Source organism: Apis cerana, linkage group LG12 (genome assembly GCF_029169275.1).
Source record: "Apis cerana isolate GH-2021 linkage group LG12, AcerK_1.0, whole genome shotgun sequence".
In the NCBI taxonomy this organism is placed as follows: Eukaryota; Metazoa; Arthropoda; class Insecta; order Hymenoptera; family Apidae; genus Apis; species Apis cerana.
This window is the reverse complement of record NC_083863.1, coordinates 5,602,001-5,623,598: the sequence shown is the minus strand read 5'-3', so window position 1 is coordinate 5,623,598 and position 21,598 is coordinate 5,602,001. Positions and strand designations below refer to the sequence as shown.

Genomic DNA, 21,598 nt, shown 5'->3' with positions numbered 1-21,598 from the left:
TTTTAGTGCCACCTCTTTACACATCATATTCTCCTGTTAAAAAGTCGGAAATTTGGGCGAGAAATTTTAAGAAACTTTAAGAATTGGCCCCTGTTAAAATTTTTAGTGCCACCTCTTTACACATCATATTCTCCTGTTAAAAAGTCGGAAATTTGGGCGAGAAATTTTAAGAAACTTTAAGAATTGGCCCTCTGTTAAAATTTTTAGTGCCACCTCTTTACACATCATATTCTCCTGTTAAAAAGTCGGAAATTTGGGCGAGAAATTTTAAGAAACTTTAAGAATTGGCCCTCTGTTAAAATTTTTAGTGCCACCTCTTTACACATCATATTCTCCTGTTAAAAAGTCGGAAATTTGGGCGAGAAATTTTAAGAAACTTTAAGAATTGGCCCTCTGTTAAAATTTTTAGTGCCACCTCTTTACACATCATATTCTCCTGTTAAAAAGTCGGAAATTTGGGCGAGAAATTTTAAGAAACTTTAAGAATTGGCCCTCTGTTAAAATTTTTAGTGCCACCTCTTTACACATCATATTCTCCTGTTAAAAAGTCGGAAATTTGGGCGAGAAATTTTAAGAAACTTTAAGAATTGGCCCTCTGTTAAAATTTTTAGTGCCACCTCTTTACACATCATATTCTCCTGTTAAAAAGTCGGAAATTTGGGCGAGAAATTTTAAGAAACTTTAAGAATTGGCCCTCTGTTAAAATTTTTAGTGCCACCTCTTTACACATCATATTCTCCTGTTAAAAAGTCGGAAATTTGGGCGAGAAATTTTAAGAAACTTTAAGAATTGGCCCTCTGTTAAAATTTTTAGTGCCACCTCTTTACACATCATATTCTCCTGTTAAAAAGTCGGAAATTTGGGCGAGAAATTTTAAGAAACTTTAAGAATTGGCCCTCTGTTAAAATTTTTAGTGCCACCTCTTTACACATCATATTCTCCTGTTAAAAAGTCGGAAATTTGGGCGAGAAATTTTAAGAAACTTTAAGAATTGGCCCTCTGTTAAAATTTTTAGTGCCACCTCTTTACACATCATATTCTCCTGTTAAAAAGTCGGAAATTTGGGCGAGAAATTTTAAGAAACTTTAAGAATTGGCCCTCTGTTAAAATTTTTAGTGCCACCTCTTTACACATCATATTCTCCTGTTAAAAAGTCGGAAATTTGGGCGAGAAATTTTAAGAAACTTTAAGAATTGGCCCTCTGTTAAAATTTTTAGTGCCACCTCTTTACACATCATATTCTCCTGTTAAAAAGTCGGAAATTTGGGCGAGAAATTTTAAGAAACTTTAAGAATTGGCCCTCTGTTAAAATTTTTAGTGCCACCTCTTTACACATCATATTCTCCTGTTAAAAAGTCGGAAATTTGGGCGAGAAATTTTAAGAAACTTTAAGAATTGGCCCTCTGTTAAAATTTTTAGTGCCACCTCTTTACACATCATATTCTCCTGTTAAAAAGTCGGAAATTTGGGCGAGAAATTTTAAGAAACTTTAAGAATTGGCCCTCTGTTAAAATTTTTAGTGCCACCTCTTTACACATCATATTCTCCTGTTAAAAAGTCGGAAATTTGGGCGAGAAATTTTAAGAAACTTTAAGAATTGGCCCTCTGTTAAAATTTTTAGTGCCACCTCTTTACACATCATATTCTCCTGTTAAAAAGTCGGAAATTTGGGCGAGAAATTTTAAGAAACTTTAAGAATTGGCCCTCTGTTAAAATTTTTAGTGCCACCTCTTTACACATCATATTCTCCTGTTAAAAAGTCGGAAATTTGGGCGAGAAATTTTAAGAAACTTTAAGAATTGGCCCTCTGTTAAAATTTTTAGTGCCACCTCTTTACACATCATATTCTCCTGTTAAAAAGTCGGAAATTTGGGCGAGAAATTTTAAGAAACTTTAAGAATTGGCCCTCTGTTAAAATTTTTAGTGCCACCTCTTTACACATCATATTCTCCTGTTAAAAAGTCGGAAATTTGGGCGAGAAATTTTAAGAAACTTTAAGAATTGGCCCTCTGTTAAAATTTTTAGTGCCACCTCTTTACACATCATATTCTCCTGTTAAAAAGTCGGAAATTTGGGCGAGAAATTTTAAGAAACTTTAAGAATTGGCCCTCTGTTAAAATTTTTAGTGCCACCTCTTTACACATCATATTCTCCTGTTAAAAAGTCGGAAATTTGGGCGAGAAATTTTAAGAAACTTTAAGAATTGGCCCTCTGTTAAAATTTTTAGTGCCACCTCTTTACACATCATATTCTCCTGTTAAAAAGTCGGAAATTTGGGCGAGAAATTTTAAGAAACTTTAAGAATTGGCCCTCTGTTAAAATTTTTAGTGCCACCTCTTTACACATCATATTCTCCTGTTAAAAAGTCGGAAATTTGGGCGAGAAATTTTAAGAAACTTTAAGAATTGGCCCTCTGTTAAAATTTTTAGTGCCACCTCTTTACACATCATATTCTCCTGTTAAAAAGTCGGAAATTTGGGCGAGAAATTTTAAGAAACTTTAAGAATTGGCCCTCTGTTAAAATTTTTAGTGCCACCTCTTTACACATCATATTCTCCTGTTAAAAAGTCGGAAATTTGGGCGAGAAATTTTAAGAAACTTTAAGAATTGGCCCTCTGTTAAAATTTTTAGTGCCACCTCTTTACACATCATATTCTCCTGTTAAAAAGTCGGAAATTTGGGCGAGAAATTTTAAGAAACTTTAAGAATTGGCCCTCTGTTAAAATTTTTAGTGCCACCTCTTTACACATCATATTCTCCTGTTAAAAAGTCGGAAATTTGGGCGAGAAATTTTAAGAAACTTTAAGAATTGGCCCTCTGTTAAAATTTTTAGTGCCACCTCTTTACACATCATATTCTCCTGTTAAAAAGTCGGAAATTTGGGCGAGAAATTTTAAGAAACTTTAAGAATTGGCCCTCTGTTAAAATTTTTAGTGCCACCTCTTTACACATCATATTCTCCTGTTAAAAAGTCGGAAATTTGGGCGAGAAATTTTAAGAAACTTTAAGAATTGGCCCTCTGTTAAAATTTTTAGTGCCACCTCTTTACACATCATATTCTCCTGTTAAAAAGTCGGAAATTTGGGCGAGAAATTTTAAGAAACTTTAAGAATTGGCCCTCTGTTAAAATTTTTAGTGCCACCTCTTTACACATCATATTCTCCTGTTAAAAAGTCGGAAATTTGGGCGAGAAATTTTAAGAAACTTTAAGAATTGGCCCTCTGTTAAAATTTTTAGTGCCACCTCTTTACACATCATATTCTCCTGTTAAAAAGTCGGAAATTTGGGCGAGAAATTTTAAGAAACTTTAAGAATTGGCCCTCTGTTAAAATTTTTAGTGCCACCTCTTTACACATCATATTCTCCTGTTAAAAAGTCGGAAATTTGGGCGAGAAATTTTAAGAAACTTTAAGAATTGGCCCTCTGTTAAAATTTTTAGTGCCACCTCTTTACACATCATATTCTCCTGTTAAAAAGTCGGAAATTTGGGCGAGAAATTTTAAGAAACTTTAAGAATTGGCCCTCTGTTAAAATTTTTAGTGCCACCTCTTTACACATCATATTCTCCTGTTAAAAAGTCGGAAATTTGGGCGAGAAATTTTAAGAAACTTTAAGAATTGGCCCTCTGTTAAAATTTTTAGTGCCACCTCTTTACACATCATATTCTCCTGTTAAAAAGTCGGAAATTTGGGCGAGAAATTTTAAGAAACTTTAAGAATTGGCCCTCTGTTAAAATTTTTAGTGCCACCTCTTTACACATCATATTCTCCTGTTAAAAAGTCGGAAATTTGGGCGAGAAATTTTAAGAAACTTTAAGAATTGGCCCTCTGTTAAAATTTTTAGTGCCACCTCTTTACACATCATATTCTCCTGTTAAAAAGTCGGAAATTTGGGCGAGAAATTTTAAGAAACTTTAAGAATTGGCCCTCTGTTAAAATTTTTAGTGCCACCTCTTTACACATCATATTCTCCTGTTAAAAAGTCGGAAATTTGGGCGAGAAATTTTAAGAAACTTTAAGAATTGGCCCTCTGTTAAAATTTTTAGTGCCACCTCTTTACACATCATATTCTCCTGTTAAAAAGTCGGAAATTTGGGCGAGAAATTTTAAGAAACTTTAAGAATTGGCCCTCTGTTAAAATTTTTAGTGCCACCTCTTTACACATCATATTCTCCTGTTAAAAAGTCGGAAATTTGGGCGAGAAATTTTAAGAAACTTTAAGAATTGGCCCTCTGTTAAAATTTTTAGTGCCACCTCTTTACACATCATATTCTCCTGTTAAAAAGTCGGAAATTTGGGCGAGAAATTTTAAGAAACTTTAAGAATTGGCCCTCTGTTAAAATTTTTAGTGCCACCTCTTTACACATCATATTCTCCTGTTAAAAAGTCGGAAATTTGGGCGAGAAATTTTAAGAAACTTTAAGAATTGGCCCTCTGTTAAAATTTTTAGTGCCACCTCTTTACACATCATATTCTCCTGTTAAAAAGTCGGAAATTTGGGCGAGAAATTTTAAGAAACTTTAAGAATTGGCCCTCTGTTAAAATTTTTAGTGCCACCTCTTTACACATCATATTCTCCTGTTAAAAAGTCGGAAATTTGGGCGAGAAATTTTAAGAAACTTTAAGAATTGGCCCTCTGTTAAAATTTTTAGTGCCACCTCTTTACACATCATATTCTCCTGTTAAAAAGTCGGAAATTTGGGCGAGAAATTTTAAGAAACTTTAAGAATTGGCCCTCTGTTAAAATTTTTAGTGCCACCTCTTTACACATCATATTCTCCTGTTAAAAAGTCGGAAATTTGGGCGAGAAATTTTAAGAAACTTTAAGAATTGGCCCTCTGTTAAAATTTTTAGTGCCACCTCTTTACACATCATATTCTCCTGTTAAAAAGTCGGAAATTTGGGCGAGAAATTTTAAGAAACTTTAAGAATTGGCCCTCTGTTAAAATTTTTAGTGCCACCTCTTTACACATCATATTCTCCTGTTAAAAAGTCGGAAATTTGGGCGAGAAATTTTAAGAAACTTTAAGAATTGGCCCTCTGTTAAAATTTTTAGTGCCACCTCTTTACACATCATATTCTCCTGTTAAAAAGTCGGAAATTTGGGCGAGAAATTTTAAGAAACTTTAAGAATTGGCCCTCTGTTAAAATTTTTAGTGCCACCTCTTTACACATCATATTCTCCTGTTAAAAAGTCGGAAATTTGGGCGAGAAATTTTAAGAAACTTTAAGAATTGGCCCTCTGTTAAAATTTTTAGTGCCACCTCTTTACACATCATATTCTCCTGTTAAAAAGTCGGAAATTTGGGCGAGAAATTTTAAGAAACTTTAAGAATTGGCCCTCTGTTAAAATTTTTAGTGCCACCTCTTTACACATCATATTCTCCTGTTAAAAAGTCGGAAATTTGGGCGAGAAATTTTAAGAAACTTTAAGAATTGGCCCTCTGTTAAAATTTTTAGTGCCACCTCTTTACACATCATATTCTCCTGTTAAAAAGTCGGAAATTTGGGCGAGAAATTTTAAGAAACTTTAAGAATTGGCCCTCTGTTAAAATTTTTAGTGCCACCTCTTTACACATCATATTCTCCTGTTAAAAAGTCGGAAATTTGGGCGAGAAATTTTAAGAAACTTTAAGAATTGGCCCTCTGTTAAAATTTTTAGTGCCACCTCTTTACACATCATATTCTCCTGTTAAAAAGTCGGAAATTTGGGCGAGAAATTTTAAGAAACTTTAAGAATTGGCCCTCTGTTAAAATTTTTAGTGCCACCTCTTTACACATCATATTCTCCTGTTAAAAAGTCGGAAATTTGGGCGAGAAATTTTAAGAAACTTTAAGAATTGGCCCTCTGTTAAAATTTTTAGTGCCACCTCTTTACACATCATATTCTCCTGTTAAAAAGTCGGAAATTTGGGCGAGAAATTTTAAGAAACTTTAAGAATTGGCCCTCTGTTAAAATTTTTAGTGCCACCTCTTTACACATCATATTCTCCTGTTAAAAAGTCGGAAATTTGGGCGAGAAATTTTAAGAAACTTTAAGAATTGGCCCTCTGTTAAAATTTTTAGTGCCACCTCTTTACACATCATATTCTCCTGTTAAAAAGTCGGAAATTTGGGCGAGAAATTTTAAGAAACTTTAAGAATTGGCCCTCTGTTAAAATTTTTAGTGCCACCTCTTTACACATCATATTCTCCTGTTAAAAAGTCGGAAATTTGGGCGAGAAATTTTAAGAAACTTTAAGAATTGGCCCTCTGTTAAAATTTTTAGTGCCACCTCTTTACACATCATATTCTCCTGTTAAAAAGTCGGAAATTTGGGCGAGAAATTTTAAGAAACTTTAAGAATTGGCCCTCTGTTAAAATTTTTAGTGCCACCTCTTTACACATCATATTCTCCTGTTAAAAAGTCGGAAATTTGGGCGAGAAATTTTAAGAAACTTTAAGAATTGGCCCTCTGTTAAAATTTTTAGTGCCACCTCTTTACACATCATATTCTCCTGTTAAAAAGTCGGAAATTTGGGCGAGAAATTTTAAGAAACTTTAAGAATTGGCCCTCTGTTAAAATTTTTAGTGCCACCTCTTTACACATCATATTCTCCTGTTAAAAAGTCGGAAATTTGGGCGAGAAATTTTAAGAAACTTTAAGAATTGGCCCTCTGTTAAAATTTTTAGTGCCACCTCTTTACACATCATATTCTCCTGTTAAAAAGTCGGAAATTTGGGCGAGAAATTTTAAGAAACTTTAAGAATTGGCCCTCTGTTAAAATTTTTAGTGCCACCTCTTTACACATCATATTCTCCTGTTAAAAAGTCGGAAATTTGGGCGAGAAATTTTAAGAAACTTTAAGAATTGGCCCTCTGTTAAAATTTTTAGTGCCACCTCTTTACACATCATATTCTCCTGTTAAAAAGTCGGAAATTTGGGCGAGAAATTTTAAGAAACTTTAAGAATTGGCCCTCTGTTAAAATTTTTAGTGCCACCTCTTTACACATCATATTCTCCTGTTAAAAAGTCGGAAATTTGGGCGAGAAATTTTAAGAAACTTTAAGAATTGGCCCTCTGTTAAAATTTTTAGTGCCACCTCTTTACACATCATATTCTCCTGTTAAAAAGTCGGAAATTTGGGCGAGAAATTTTAAGAAACTTTAAGAATTGGCCCTCTGTTAAAATTTTTAGTGCCACCTCTTTACACATCATATTCTCCTGTTAAAAAGTCGGAAATTTGGGCGAGAAATTTTAAGAAACTTTAAGAATTGGCCCTCTGTTAAAATTTTTAGTGCCACCTCTTTACACATCATATTCTCCTGTTAAAAAGTCGGAAATTTGGGCGAGAAATTTTAAGAAACTTTAAGAATTGGCCCTCTGTTAAAATTTTTAGTGCCACCTCTTTACACATCATATTCTCCTGTTAAAAAGTCGGAAATTTGGGCGAGAAATTTTAAGAAACTTTAAGAATTGGCCCTCTGTTAAAATTTTTAGTGCCACCTCTTTACACATCATATTCTCCTGTTAAAAAGTCGGAAATTTGGGCGAGAAATTTTAAGAAACTTTAAGAATTGGCCCTCTGTTAAAATTTTTAGTGCCACCTCTTTACACATCATATTCTCCTGTTAAAAAGTCGGAAATTTGGGCGAGAAATTTTAAGAAACTTTAAGAATTGGCCCTCTGTTAAAATTTTTAGTGCCACCTCTTTACACATCATATTCTCCTGTTAAAAAGTCGGAAATTTGGGCGAGAAATTTTAAGAAACTTTAAGAATTGGCCCTCTGTTAAAATTTTTAGTGCCACCTCTTTACACATCATATTCTCCTGTTAAAAAGTCGGAAATTTGGGCGAGAAATTTTAAGAAACTTTAAGAATTGGCCCTCTGTTAAAATTTTTAGTGCCACCTCTTTACACATCATATTCTCCTGTTAAAAAGTCGGAAATTTGGGCGAGAAATTTTAAGAAACTTTAAGAATTGGCCCTCTGTTAAAATTTTTAGTGCCACCTCTTTACACATCATATTCTCCTGTTAAAAAGTCGGAAATTTGGGCGAGAAATTTTAAGAAACTTTAAGAATTGGCCCTCTGTTAAAATTTTTAGTGCCACCTCTTTACACATCATATTCTCCTGTTAAAAAGTCGGAAATTTGGGCGAGAAATTTTAAGAAACTTTAAGAATTGGCCCTCTGTTAAAATTTTTAGTGCCACCTCTTTACACATCATATTCTCCTGTTAAAAAGTCGGAAATTTGGGCGAGAAATTTTAAGAAACTTTAAGAATTGGCCCTCTGTTAAAATTTTTAGTGCCACCTCTTTACACATCATATTCTCCTGTTAAAAAGTCGGAAATTTGGGCGAGAAATTTTAAGAAACTTTAAGAATTGGCCCTCTGTTAAAATTTTTAGTGCCACCTCTTTACACATCATATTCTCCTGTTAAAAAGTCGGAAATTTGGGCGAGAAATTTTAAGAAACTTTAAGAATTGGCCCTCTGTTAAAATTTTTAGTGCCACCTCTTTACACATCATATTCTCCTGTTAAAAAGTCGGAAATTTGGGCGAGAAATTTTAAGAAACTTTAAGAATTGGCCCTCTGTTAAAATTTTTAGTGCCACCTCTTTACACATCATATTCTCCTGTTAAAAAGTCGGAAATTTGGGCGAGAAATTTTAAGAAACTTTAAGAATTGGCCCTCTGTTAAAATTTTTAGTGCCACCTCTTTACACATCATATTCTCCTGTTAAAAAGTCGGAAATTTGGGCGAGAAATTTTAAGAAACTTTAAGAATTGGCCCTCTGTTAAAATTTTTAGTGCCACCTCTTTACACATCATATTCTCCTGTTAAAAAGTCGGAAATTTGGGCGAGAAATTTTAAGAAACTTTAAGAATTGGCCCTCTGTTAAAATTTTTAGTGCCACCTCTTTACACATCATATTCTCCTGTTAAAAAGTCGGAAATTTGGGCGAGAAATTTTAAGAAACTTTAAGAATTGGCCCTCTGTTAAAATTTTTAGTGCCACCTCTTTACACATCATATTCTCCTGTTAAAAAGTCGGAAATTTGGGCGAGAAATTTTAAGAAACTTTAAGAATTGGCCCTCTGTTAAAATTTTTAGTGCCACCTCTTTACACATCATATTCTCCTGTTAAAAAGTCGGAAATTTGGGCGAGAAATTTTAAGAAACTTTAAGAATTGGCCCTCTGTTAAAATTTTTAGTGCCACCTCTTTACACATCATATTCTCCTGTTAAAAAGTCGGAAATTTGGGCGAGAAATTTTAAGAAACTTTAAGAATTGGCCCTCTGTTAAAATTTTTAGTGCCACCTCTTTACACATCATATTCTCCTGTTAAAAAGTCGGAAATTTGGGCGAGAAATTTTAAGAAACTTTAAGAATTGGCCCTCTGTTAAAATTTTTAGTGCCACCTCTTTACACATCATATTCTCCTGTTAAAAAGTCGGAAATTTGGGCGAGAAATTTTAAGAAACTTTAAGAATTGGCCCTCTGTTAAAATTTTTAGTGCCACCTCTTTACACATCATATTCTCCTGTTAAAAAGTCGGAAATTTGGGCGAGAAATTTTAAGAAACTTTAAGAATTGGCCCTCTGTTAAAATTTTTAGTGCCACCTCTTTACACATCATATTCTCCTGTTAAAAAGTCGGAAATTTGGGCGAGAAATTTTAAGAAACTTTAAGAATTGGCCCTCTGTTAAAATTTTTAGTGCCACCTCTTTACACATCATATTCTCCTGTTAAAAAGTCGGAAATTTGGGCGAGAAATTTTAAGAAACTTTAAGAATTGGCCCTCTGTTAAAATTTTTAGTGCCACCTCTTTACACATCATATTCTCCTGTTAAAAAGTCGGAAATTTGGGCGAGAAATTTTAAGAAACTTTAAGAATTGGCCCTCTGTTAAAATTTTTAGTGCCACCTCTTTACACATCATATTCTCCTGTTAAAAAGTCGGAAATTTGGGCGAGAAATTTTAAGAAACTTTAAGAATTGGCCCTCTGTTAAAATTTTTAGTGCCACCTCTTTACACATCATATTCTCCTGTTAAAAAGTCGGAAATTTGGGCGAGAAATTTTAAGAAACTTTAAGAATTGGCCCTCTGTTAAAATTTTTAGTGCCACCTCTTTACACATCATATTCTCCTGTTAAAAAGTCGGAAATTTGGGCGAGAAATTTTAAGAAACTTTAAGAATTGGCCCTCTGTTAAAATTTTTAGTGCCACCTCTTTACACATCATATTCTCCTGTTAAAAAGTCGGAAATTTGGGCGAGAAATTTTAAGAAACTTTAAGAATTGGCCCTCTGTTAAAATTTTTAGTGCCACCTCTTTACACATCATATTCTCCTGTTAAAAAGTCGGAAATTTGGGCGAGAAATTTTAAGAAACTTTAAGAATTGGCCCTCTGTTAAAATTTTTAGTGCCACCTCTTTACACATCATATTCTCCTGTTAAAAAGTCGGAAATTTGGGCGAGAAATTTTAAGAAACTTTAAGAATTGGCCCTCTGTTAAAATTTTTAGTGCCACCTCTTTACACATCATATTCTCCTGTTAAAAAGTCGGAAATTTGGGCGAGAAATTTTAAGAAACTTTAAGAATTGGCCCTCTGTTAAAATTTTTAGTGCCACCTCTTTACACATCATATTCTCCTGTTAAAAAGTCGGAAATTTGGGCGAGAAATTTTAAGAAACTTTAAGAATTGGCCCTCTGTTAAAATTTTTAGTGCCACCTCTTTACACATCATATTCTCCTGTTAAAAAGTCGGAAATTTGGGCGAGAAATTTTAAGAAACTTTAAGAATTGGCCCTCTGTTAAAATTTTTAGTGCCACCTCTTTACACATCATATTCTCCTGTTAAAAAGTCGGAAATTTGGGCGAGAAATTTTAAGAAACTTTAAGAATTGGCCCTCTGTTAAAATTTTTAGTGCCACCTCTTTACACATCATATTCTCCTGTTAAAAAGTCGGAAATTTGGGCGAGAAATTTTAAGAAACTTTAAGAATTGGCCCTCTGTTAAAATTTTTAGTGCCACCTCTTTACACATCATATTCTCCTGTTAAAAAGTCGGAAATTTGGGCGAGAAATTTTAAGAAACTTTAAGAATTGGCCCTCTGTTAAAATTTTTAGTGCCACCTCTTTACACATCATATTCTCCTGTTAAAAAGTCGGAAATTTGGGCGAGAAATTTTAAGAAACTTTAAGAATTGGCCCTCTGTTAAAATTTTTAGTGCCACCTCTTTACACATCATATTCTCCTGTTAAAAAGTCGGAAATTTGGGCGAGAAATTTTAAGAAACTTTAAGAATTGGCCCTCTGTTAAAATTTTTAGTGCCACCTCTTTACACATCATATTCTCCTGTTAAAAAGTCGGAAATTTGGGCGAGAAATTTTAAGAAACTTTAAGAATTGGCCCTCTGTTAAAATTTTTAGTGCCACCTCTTTACACATCATATTCTCCTGTTAAAAAGTCGGAAATTTGGGCGAGAAATTTTAAGAAACTTTAAGAATTGGCCCTCTGTTAAAATTTTTAGTGCCACCTCTTTACACATCATATTCTCCTGTTAAAAAGTCGGAAATTTGGGCGAGAAATTTTAAGAAACTTTAAGAATTGGCCCTCTGTTAAAATTTTTAGTGCCACCTCTTTACACATCATATTCTCCTGTTAAAAAGTCGGAAATTTGGGCGAGAAATTTTAAGAAACTTTAAGAATTGGCCCTCTGTTAAAATTTTTAGTGCCACCTCTTTACACATCATATTCTCCTGTTAAAAAGTCGGAAATTTGGGCGAGAAATTTTAAGAAACTTTAAGAATTGGCCCTCTGTTAAAATTTTTAGTGCCACCTCTTTACACATCATATTCTCCTGTTAAAAAGTCGGAAATTTGGGCGAGAAATTTTAAGAAACTTTAAGAATTGGCCCTCTGTTAAAATTTTTAGTGCCACCTCTTTACACATCATATTCTCCTGTTAAAAAGTCGGAAATTTGGGCGAGAAATTTTAAGAAACTTTAAGAATTGGCCCTCTGTTAAAATTTTTAGTGCCACCTCTTTACACATCATATTCTCCTGTTAAAAAGTCGGAAATTTGGGCGAGAAATTTTAAGAAACTTTAAGAATTGGCCCTCTGTTAAAATTTTTAGTGCCACCTCTTTACACATCATATTCTCCTGTTAAAAAGTCGGAAATTTGGGCGAGAAATTTTAAGAAACTTTAAGAATTGGCCCTCTGTTAAAATTTTTAGTGCCACCTCTTTACACATCATATTCTCCTGTTAAAAAGTCGGAAATTTGGGCGAGAAATTTTAAGAAACTTTAAGAATTGGCCCTCTGTTAAAATTTTTAGTGCCACCTCTTTACACATCATATTCTCCTGTTAAAAAGTCGGAAATTTGGGCGAGAAATTTTAAGAAACTTTAAGAATTGGCCCTCTGTTAAAATTTTTAGTGCCACCTCTTTACACATCATATTCTCCTGTTAAAAAGTCGGAAATTTGGGCGAGAAATTTTAAGAAACTTTAAGAATTGGCCCTCTGTTAAAATTTTTAGTGCCACCTCTTTACACATCATATTCTCCTGTTAAAAAGTCGGAAATTTGGGCGAGAAATTTTAAGAAACTTTAAGAATTGGCCCTCTGTTAAAATTTTTAGTGCCACCTCTTTACACATCATATTCTCCTGTTAAAAAGTCGGAAATTTGGGCGAGAAATTTTAAGAAACTTTAAGAATTGGCCCTCTGTTAAAATTTTTAGTGCCACCTCTTTACACATCATATTCTCCTGTTAAAAAGTCGGAAATTTGGGCGAGAAATTTTAAGAAACTTTAAGAATTGGCCCTCTGTTAAAATTTTTAGTGCCACCTCTTTACACATCATATTCTCCTGTTAAAAAGTCGGAAATTTGGGCGAGAAATTTTAAGAAACTTTAAGAATTGGCCCTCTGTTAAAATTTTTAGTGCCACCTCTTTACACATCATATTCTCCTGTTAAAAAGTCGGAAATTTGGGCGAGAAATTTTAAGAAACTTTAAGAATTGGCCCTCTGTTAAAATTTTTAGTGCCACCTCTTTACACATCATATTCTCCTGTTAAAAAGTCGGAAATTTGGGCGAGAAATTTTAAGAAACTTTAAGAATTGGCCCTCTGTTAAAATTTTTAGTGCCACCTCTTTACACATCATATTCTCCTGTTAAAAGTCGGAAATTTGGGCGAGAAATTTTAAGAAACTTTAAGAATTGGCCCTCTGTTAAAATTTTTAGTGCCACCTCTTTACACATCATATTCTCCTGTTAAAAAGTCGGAAATTTGGGCGAGAAATTTTAAGAAACTTTAAGAATTGGCCCTCTGTTAAAATTTTTAGTGCCACCTCTTTACACATCATATTCTCCTGTTAAAAAGTCGGAAATTTGGGCGAGAAATTTTAAGAAACTTTAAGAATTGGCCCTCTGTTAAAATTTTTAGTGCCACCTCTTTACACATCATATTCTCCTGTTAAAAAGTCGGAAATTTGGGCGAGAAATTTTAAGAAACTTTAAGAATTGGCCCTCTGTTAAAATTTTTAGTGCCACCTCTTTACACATCATATTCTCCTGTTAAAGTCGGAAATTTGGGCGAGAAATTTTAAGAAACTTTAAGAATTGGCCCTCTGTTAAAATTTTTAGTGCCACCTCTTTACACATCATATTCTCCTGTTAAAAAGTCGGAAATTTGGGCGAGAAATTTTAAGAAACTTTAAGAATTGGCCCTCTGTTAAAATTTTTAGTGCCACCTCTTTACACATCATATTCTCCTGTTAAAAAGTCGGAAATTTGGGCGAGAAATTTTAAGAAACTTTAAGAATTGGCCCTCTGTTAAAATTTTTAGTGCCACCTCTTTACACATCATATTCTCCTGTTAAAAAGTCGGAAATTTGGGCGAGAAATTTTAAGAAACTTTAAGAATTGGCCCTCTGTTAAAATTTTTAGTGCCACCTCTTTACACATCATATTCTCCTGTTAAAAAGTCGGAAATTTGGGCGAGAAATTTTAAGAAACTTTAAGAATTGGCCCTCTGTTAAAATTTTTAGTGCCACCTCTTTACACATCATATTCTCCTGTTAAAGTCGGAAATTTGGGCGAGAAATTTTAAGAAACTTTAAGAATTGGCCCTCTGTTAAAATTTTTAGTGCCACCTCTTTACACATCATATTCTCCTGTTAAAAAGTCGGAAATTTGGGCGAGAAATTTTAAGAAACTTTAAGAATTGGCCCTCTGTTAAAATTTTTAGTGCCACCTCTTTACACATCATATTCTCCTGTTAAAAAGTCGGAAATTTGGGCGAGAAATTTTAAGAAACTTTAAGAATTGGCCCTCTGTTAAAATTTTTAGTGCCACCTCTTTACACATCATATTCTCCTGTTAAAGTCGGAAATTTGGGCGAGAAATTTTAAGAAACTTTAAGAATTGGCCCTCTGTTAAAATTTTTAGTGCCACCTCTTTACACATCATATTCTCCTGTTAAAAAGTCGGAAATTTGGGCGAGAAATTTTAAGAAACTTTAAGAATTGGCCCTCTGTTAAAATTTTTAGTGCCACCTCTTTACACATCATATTCTCCTGTTAAAAAGTCGGAAATTTGGGCGAGAAATTTTAAGAAACTTTAAGAATTGGCCCTCTGTTAAAATTTTTAGTGCCACCTCTTTACACATCATATTCTCCTGTTAAAAAGTCGGAAATTTGGGCGAGAAATTTTAAGAAACTTTAAGAATTGGCCCTCTGTTAAAATTTTTAGTGCCACCTCTTTACACATCATATTCTCCTGTTAAAAGTCGGAAATTTGGGCGAGAAATTTTAAGAAACTTTAAGAATTGGCCCTCTGTTAAAATTTTTAGTGCCACCTCTTTACACATCATATTCTCCTGTTAAAAAGTCGGAAATTTGGGCGAGAAATTTTAAGAAACTTTAAGAATTGGCCCTCTGTTAAAATTTTTAGTGCCACCTCTTTACACATCATATTCTCCTGTTAAAAAGTCGGAAATTTGGGCGAGAAATTTTAAGAAACTTTAAGAATTGGCCCTCTGTTAAAATTTTTAGTGCCACCTCTTTACACATCATATTCTCCTGTTAAAAAGTCGGAAATTTGGGCGAGAAATTTTAAGAAACTTTAAGAATTGGCCCTCTGTTAAAATTTTTAGTGCCACCTCTTTACACATCATATTCTCCTGTTAAAAGTCGGAAATTTGGGCGAGAAATTTTAAGAAACTTTAAGAATTGGCCCTCTGTTAAAATTTTTAGTGCCACCTCTTTACACATCATATTCTCCTGTTAAAAAGTCGGAAATTTGGGCGAGAAATTTTAAGAAACTTTAAGAATTGGCCCTCTGTTAAAATTTTTAGTGCCACCTCTTTACACATCATATTCTCCTGTTAAAAAGTCGGAAATTTGGGCGAGAAATTTTAAGAAACTTTAAGAATTGGCCCTCTGTTAAAATTTTTAGTGCCACCTCTTTACACATCATATTCTCCTGTTAAAAAGTCGGAAATTTGGGCGAGAAATTTTAAGAAACTTTAAGAATTGGCCCTCTGTTAAAATTTTTAGTGCCACCTCTTTACACATCATATTCTCCTGTTAAAAAGTCGGAAATTTGGGCGAGAAATTTTAAGAAACTTTAAGAATTGGCCCTCTGTTAAAATTTTTAGTGCCACCTCTTTACACATCATATTCTCCTGTTAAAAGGTCGGAAATTTGGGCGAGAAATTTTAAGAAACTTTAAGAATTGGCCCTCTGTTAAAATTTTTAGTGCCACCTCTTTACACATCATATTCTCCTGTTAAAAGTCGGAAATTTGGGCGAGAAATTTTAAGAAACTTTAAGAATTGGCCCTCTGTTAAAATTTTTAGTGCCACCTCTTTACACATCATATTCTCCTGTTAAAAAGTCGGAAATTTGGGCGAGAAATTTTAAGAAACTTTAAGAATTGGCCCTCTGTTAAAATTTTTAGTGCCACCTCTTTACACATCATATTCTCCTGTTAAAAAGTCGGAAATTTGGGCGAGAAATTTTAAGAAACTTTAAGAATTGGCCCTCTGTTAAAATTTTTAGTGCCACCTCTTTACACATCATATTCTCCTGTTAAAAAGTCGGAAATTTGGGCGAGAAATTTTAAGAAACTTTAAGAATTGGCCCTCTGTTAAAATTTTTAGTGCCACCTCTTTACACATCATATTCTCCTGTTAAAAAGTCGGAAATTTGGGCGAGAAATTTTAAGAAACTTTAAGAATTGGCCCTCTGTTAAAATTTTTAGTGCCACCTCTTTACACATCATATTCTCCTGTTAAAAGTCGGAAATTTGGGCGAGAAATTTTAAGAAACTTTAAGAATTGGCCCTCTGTTAAAATTTTTAGTGCCACCTCTTTACACATCATATTCTCCTGTTAAAAAGTCGGAAATTTGGGCGAGAAATTTTAAGAAACTTTAAGAATTGGCCCTCTGTTAAAATTTTTAGTGCCACCTCTTTACACATCATATTCTCCTGTTAAAAAGTCGGAAATTTGGGCGAGAAATTTTAAGAAACTTTAAGAATTGGCCCTCTGTTAAAATTTTTAGTGCCACCTCTTTACACATCATATTCTCCTGTTAAAAAGTCGGAAATTTGGGCGAGAAATTTTAAGAAACTTTAAGAATTGGCCCTCTGTTAAAATTTTTAGTGCCACCTCTTTACACATCATATTCTCCTGTTAAAAAGTCGGAAATTTGGGCGAGAAATTTTAAGAAACTTTAAGAATTGGCCCTCTGTTAAAATTTTTAGTGCCACCTCTTTACACATCATATTCTCCTGTTAAAAAGTCGGAAATTTGGGCGAGAAATTTTAAGAAACTTTAAGAATTGGCCCTCTGTTAAAATTTTTAGTGCCACCTCTTTACACATCATATTCTCCTGTTAAAAAGTCGGAAATTTGGGCGAGAAATTTTAAGAAACTTTAAGAATTGGCCCTCTGTTAAAATTTTTAGTGCCACCTCTTTACACATCATATTCTCCTGTTAAAAAGTCGGAAATTTGGGCGAGAAATTTTAAGAAACTTTAAGAATTGGCCCTCTGTTAAAATTTTTAGTGCCACCTCTTTACACATCATATTCTCCTGTTAAAAAGTCGGAAATTTGGGCGAGAAATTTTAAGAAACTTTAAGAATTGGCCCTCTGTTAAAATTTTTAGTGCCACCTCTTTACACATCATATTCTCCTGTTAAAAAGTCGGAAATTTGGGCGAGAAATTTTAAGAAACTTTAAGAATTGGCCCTCTGTTAAAATTTTTAGTGCCACCTCTTTACACATCATATTCTCCTGTTAAAAAGTCGGAAATTTGGGCGAGAAATTTTAAGAAACTTTAAGAATTGGCCCTCTGTTAAAATTTTTAGTGCCACCTCTTTACACATCATATTCTCCTGTTAAAAAGTCGGAAATTTGGGCGAGAAATTTTAAGAAACTTTAAGAATTGGCCCTCTGTTAAAATTTTTAGTGCCACCTCTTTACACATCATATTCTCCTGTTAAAAAGTCGAAATTTGGACGAGAAACTTTGTAAATTCGGTCTCTGTTAAATTTTTACTGTGCCACCTCCTTGCATATCATATTCTCCTGTTAAAAAGTCGAAATTTGGACGATACTTTGAAAATTCAGTCTCTGTTAAATTTTTACTGTGCCACCTCCTTGCATATCATATTCTCCTGTTAAAAAGTCGAAATTTGGACGAGAAACTTTGTAAATTCGGTCTCTGTTAAATTTTTACTGTGCCACCTCCTTGCATATCATATTCTCCTGTTAAAAAGTCGAAATTTGGACGATACTTTGAAAATTCAGTCTCTGTTAAATTTTTACTGTGCCACCTCCTTGCATATCATATTCTCCTGTTAAAAAGTCGAAATTTGGACGATACTTTGAAAATTTGGTCTCTGTTAAGTTTTTACTGTGCCACTTCCTTGCATATCATATTTTCCTGTTAAAAAGTCGAAATTTGGACGATACTTTGTAAATTCTGTCTCTGTTAATATTGTATGGTGCCACCTCCTTGCATATTATATTCTCCTGTTAAAGAGTCGAAATTTGGACGAGTAACTTTGTAAATTTGGTCTTTATTAGTATTGTATGGTGCCAGCTCCTTGCATATTATATTCTCCTGTTAAAAAGTCTAAATTTGGACGAGAAGCTTTGAAAATTCGGTCTGTGTTAAAATTTTATTGTGCCACCTCCTTGCATATCATATTCTCCTGTTAAAAAGTCGAAATTTGGACGATACTTTGAAAATTCAGTCTCTGTTAAATTTTTATTGTGCCACCTCCTTGCATATCATATTCTCCTGTTAAAAAGTCGAAATTTGGACGATACTTTGTAAATTCTTGAAATTTTAGTGTGCCACCTTCTTGTATGTCATATTCTCTTTTTAATAATTCGAAAATTTTAGCCAGAGGCTTTTCGTCCTCATTTATTTTTAATGATATGTTGTTCGTGATGTGTTTTTTTTATAATTTTGTATCCAATTTTGTTGTTTACTTAGAGGAATCAAATATTAGATACGCGATTACTGCATAAAGTGAGATCAGAAAGTATATGTCTTGGTTTCATATTCCTTTGATACAAGATGAATAGAAAACGAAAAGGAGTAGAAAAGCAGCTTTGGATGTTGCTCGAATGAAATATATTGTTTTATTGTTTATATAGTGGAATAATTTTACATACATGTTTCAATATAATATATATTTAATTTATACAATATATATATATTTAAAAGTGATAATAATATTATAATTATGTATCATTGTGATGAATTAGATTTTCGTGGAGGATGATATATGAAATTTTTATGATATATAGGATATGGATTTGGAAATATGAATTGGGAATAATAAATATGAAACTCAATAATTTTTTTATTATTCAATTTTATTATATAATATTATTATAATATTGTACAATATTATTACAATTATATTCAATAAAATTCTATAAATTAATATAATAAAATATAAATATAATATAATATAAAATAAATTCTTTTATTTCCTTTTATTTCTTTATCTATATTTAATAAGTGAAGTATGAAATTTTGTCCGTAAGGTATCTCATTTAACTTAAAGTTGCTCATTATTTAAAGAAATCTTTATGTATTATAATATATATTTCTACAAACGAAATAATTTTTTTCTCTGTAATTTTTTTTATTATAAAAAATAAAGATATTGAGATATTTAAATTAAATGAGATACCTTATGATATAAAATGATATAAAATTTTGCTAATTATTGATTTTATTATATACATTCTACTTCTACTATAACTATAGAATTAAATATCACGCATCTATTTATATCTACTTGTCATATCTTCGTCGCCGTAAATCCTTCATCTTCGAACAACGTGTATTTCTTCGACGACATCGTGGAAAAAATAAGTATGAAAACCTCGTGGGTGATGTTTGCCTGAGATCACGTCCAATGACATCTTACGCTCCTCCCTCTGTTGAAAAAGGTCCTCGAGAACGACTTCGAAACGTGGTTTCTCGAATACTCAACTTTGTAGCCGGCTGCGAGTTGTACCCAAGAGGTAGAGTAGAAAGATTCCCGTTGCTTGCATAAATAGTGCCAACGACACACTCTCTCGACTTGCTGGGATTGGAGAGCGCGGAGAAGATGCCATTAGATGTGAATTAAAACGAAAAATTAGAGGACCAGGCGCACAGCGTTTCGAGGACGGCTGCCGTTCGCTACGACAAAAAGTCGGGACGTTAATTAAAGTCGTAGAATTTTTTTCGCCACGAATAACAAGCGGTCTCTTTGACGTTTAACATGCAGCTACGTGTGGCTGTGGGTTTAGTTTAAATTTTTTCGCCCGTTAAGAAAATCTTGAAAAAAATGTCCTCCGTCTATGTCCAAGTATTTTCTTTTAGGGTATTATTCGTGTGAATTTTTCTTCGACGTAGAAATCAGTTTTTAAGTATAATAATTAAGTTGGTACGTAATTGTGACTGAGATTACTATATATATCGAAGAATAAAAATTATTGACACACTGAAAAAAAAAAAAAATTTAAATCTTTAAAACATAAATTTCTTTTCTAATTTTTTGTTAAAATATAATTTTAAAGTTCAAAATTTAAATGTATTATAATTTATATAGTTGTAATATAAGGATATAAATATTTGTACAGATATTTTGCAATGTAATAAAAAATATGTCGAAAATTTTAAACTTTAAAATTTTAAACTCTAAAATTATATCTGAACAAAAAATAGAAAAAAGATTCTTTTAAGGATTTACGAGAAATATTTTAAAATTTGGAAAAATTGAATTTATCCAAGTTAATATTCAAATTCTTTCGAAACATGTTCAAAGAATTAATAAATCGACACTCGACAAGTACTTACCTTGAAGTATCGCCCTCAGGAGTGTCACTTGTTAGTTGCCCTCTCGTGAGTAATTTCCAGAGTTAATTCTAGAGTTATGTCATTACGTTATATATCAATATTACTAGATATAATACCAGACCAACCATAATTAAGTTTAAACCACTGACGATGTTGATCTAATACGAAATAAACACTTAACTATATAATTTTAATTTAACGATACAAGTAGTAGAAGCTCCGAAATAAATAATATAGTTTCATATTTGTTTCTTATTTTTATTATTTATATTTATTAAAATTTATATATATGTATTTGTTTTAAAAATTAATTTAAAAATTAATAAAATACTACTTTTTAAGTTTTCTTACCTGTGAAAAATTTCTTTTATTATAATCTTCTTTGTAATATCCTCCATTATTCCATATTATTGCGATATTTCATCTCTCATTAATCAATTGAGAGGAAATTTAATTATTTCAAGTTATGTGTATATTCTCTTTGATTAATTTAACTAACAAAATTGTCGTCATTCGATCCATATCCTGTCTATCGACATTCTATCCAAAAGACTAGTGGTTAAACGTTGTACCGGGGAAATACGACCCCACTACGATCCCACAAAGGATCCGTGTTAGACTGGTTGTCGTCGGTATTATATTTTCAGTGTCCTCAAAAGACGACCAAGCTCAAGAAAGATCCATCGAGGTCATAGAGACAAGCTCTTGAAAATTATGTGTCTGCAATTTCGTGGAATTTTATTTATTACTTTTTTCCCTCATAATTCAACTCCAATTATATATTATATATTATATATTATTATTTTTATATAATGAACAAAGAAATTGTACGATAGGCAATGTTTAAATCGTATTAATTATTATAGCTTGAATTTGATCAATTTTACTCATGGGATACGTACATCTTTCTGTACGTATTCATGTTGAATATTTTCTAGAAAGACTTCAATAGTGAGACTTCAATAGAGAGACTTCATATATCAGTAATACATCCATAGAACTATATTGAATATTAAGCAGATATGAAAAATATTACTTCAAACAGTGATGCATTTGAAATATACGTGAAATGTACGTGTTTCATATAACTTGAGAATCTTAAATATTATTCATTTATTATTTACGATAATAAAATATCGGAAGAAAATATTATTTAACTGGAAGAATAATTGATTAAACGTTAATAAGTAAAATAATTATTATAGACGAATGAAGGGAATTGACTAAATAC

At 32.7% G+C, this 21,598-nt stretch overlaps 1 protein-coding gene and 1 long non-coding RNA gene across 17 annotated transcripts in view; one reads left to right on the top strand and one right to left on the bottom strand.

The window, feature by feature from the left end:
• The window catches only part of LOC107995510 (disks large homolog 4), a 394,817-nt gene that overhangs the window by 130,979 nt on the left and 242,240 nt on the right, over positions 1-21,598 (top strand). The gene's annotated exons all lie outside the window — the stretch shown is intronic.
• LOC107995515 (uncharacterized) overlaps positions 18,870-21,598 on the bottom strand; it is a 119,439-nt gene continuing 116,710 nt past the window's right edge. For both annotated transcript variants that reach the window (XR_009832126.1, XR_009832127.1), the window contains 4 exons: positions 21,270-21,524; positions 20,719-21,087; positions 20,368-20,525; positions 18,870-20,011 (listed from right to left, as the gene is read on the bottom strand). This is a non-coding gene — a long non-coding RNA (uncharacterized LOC107995515). The remainder of the gene's footprint in view (positions 20,012-20,367; positions 20,526-20,718; positions 21,088-21,269; positions 21,525-21,598) is intronic.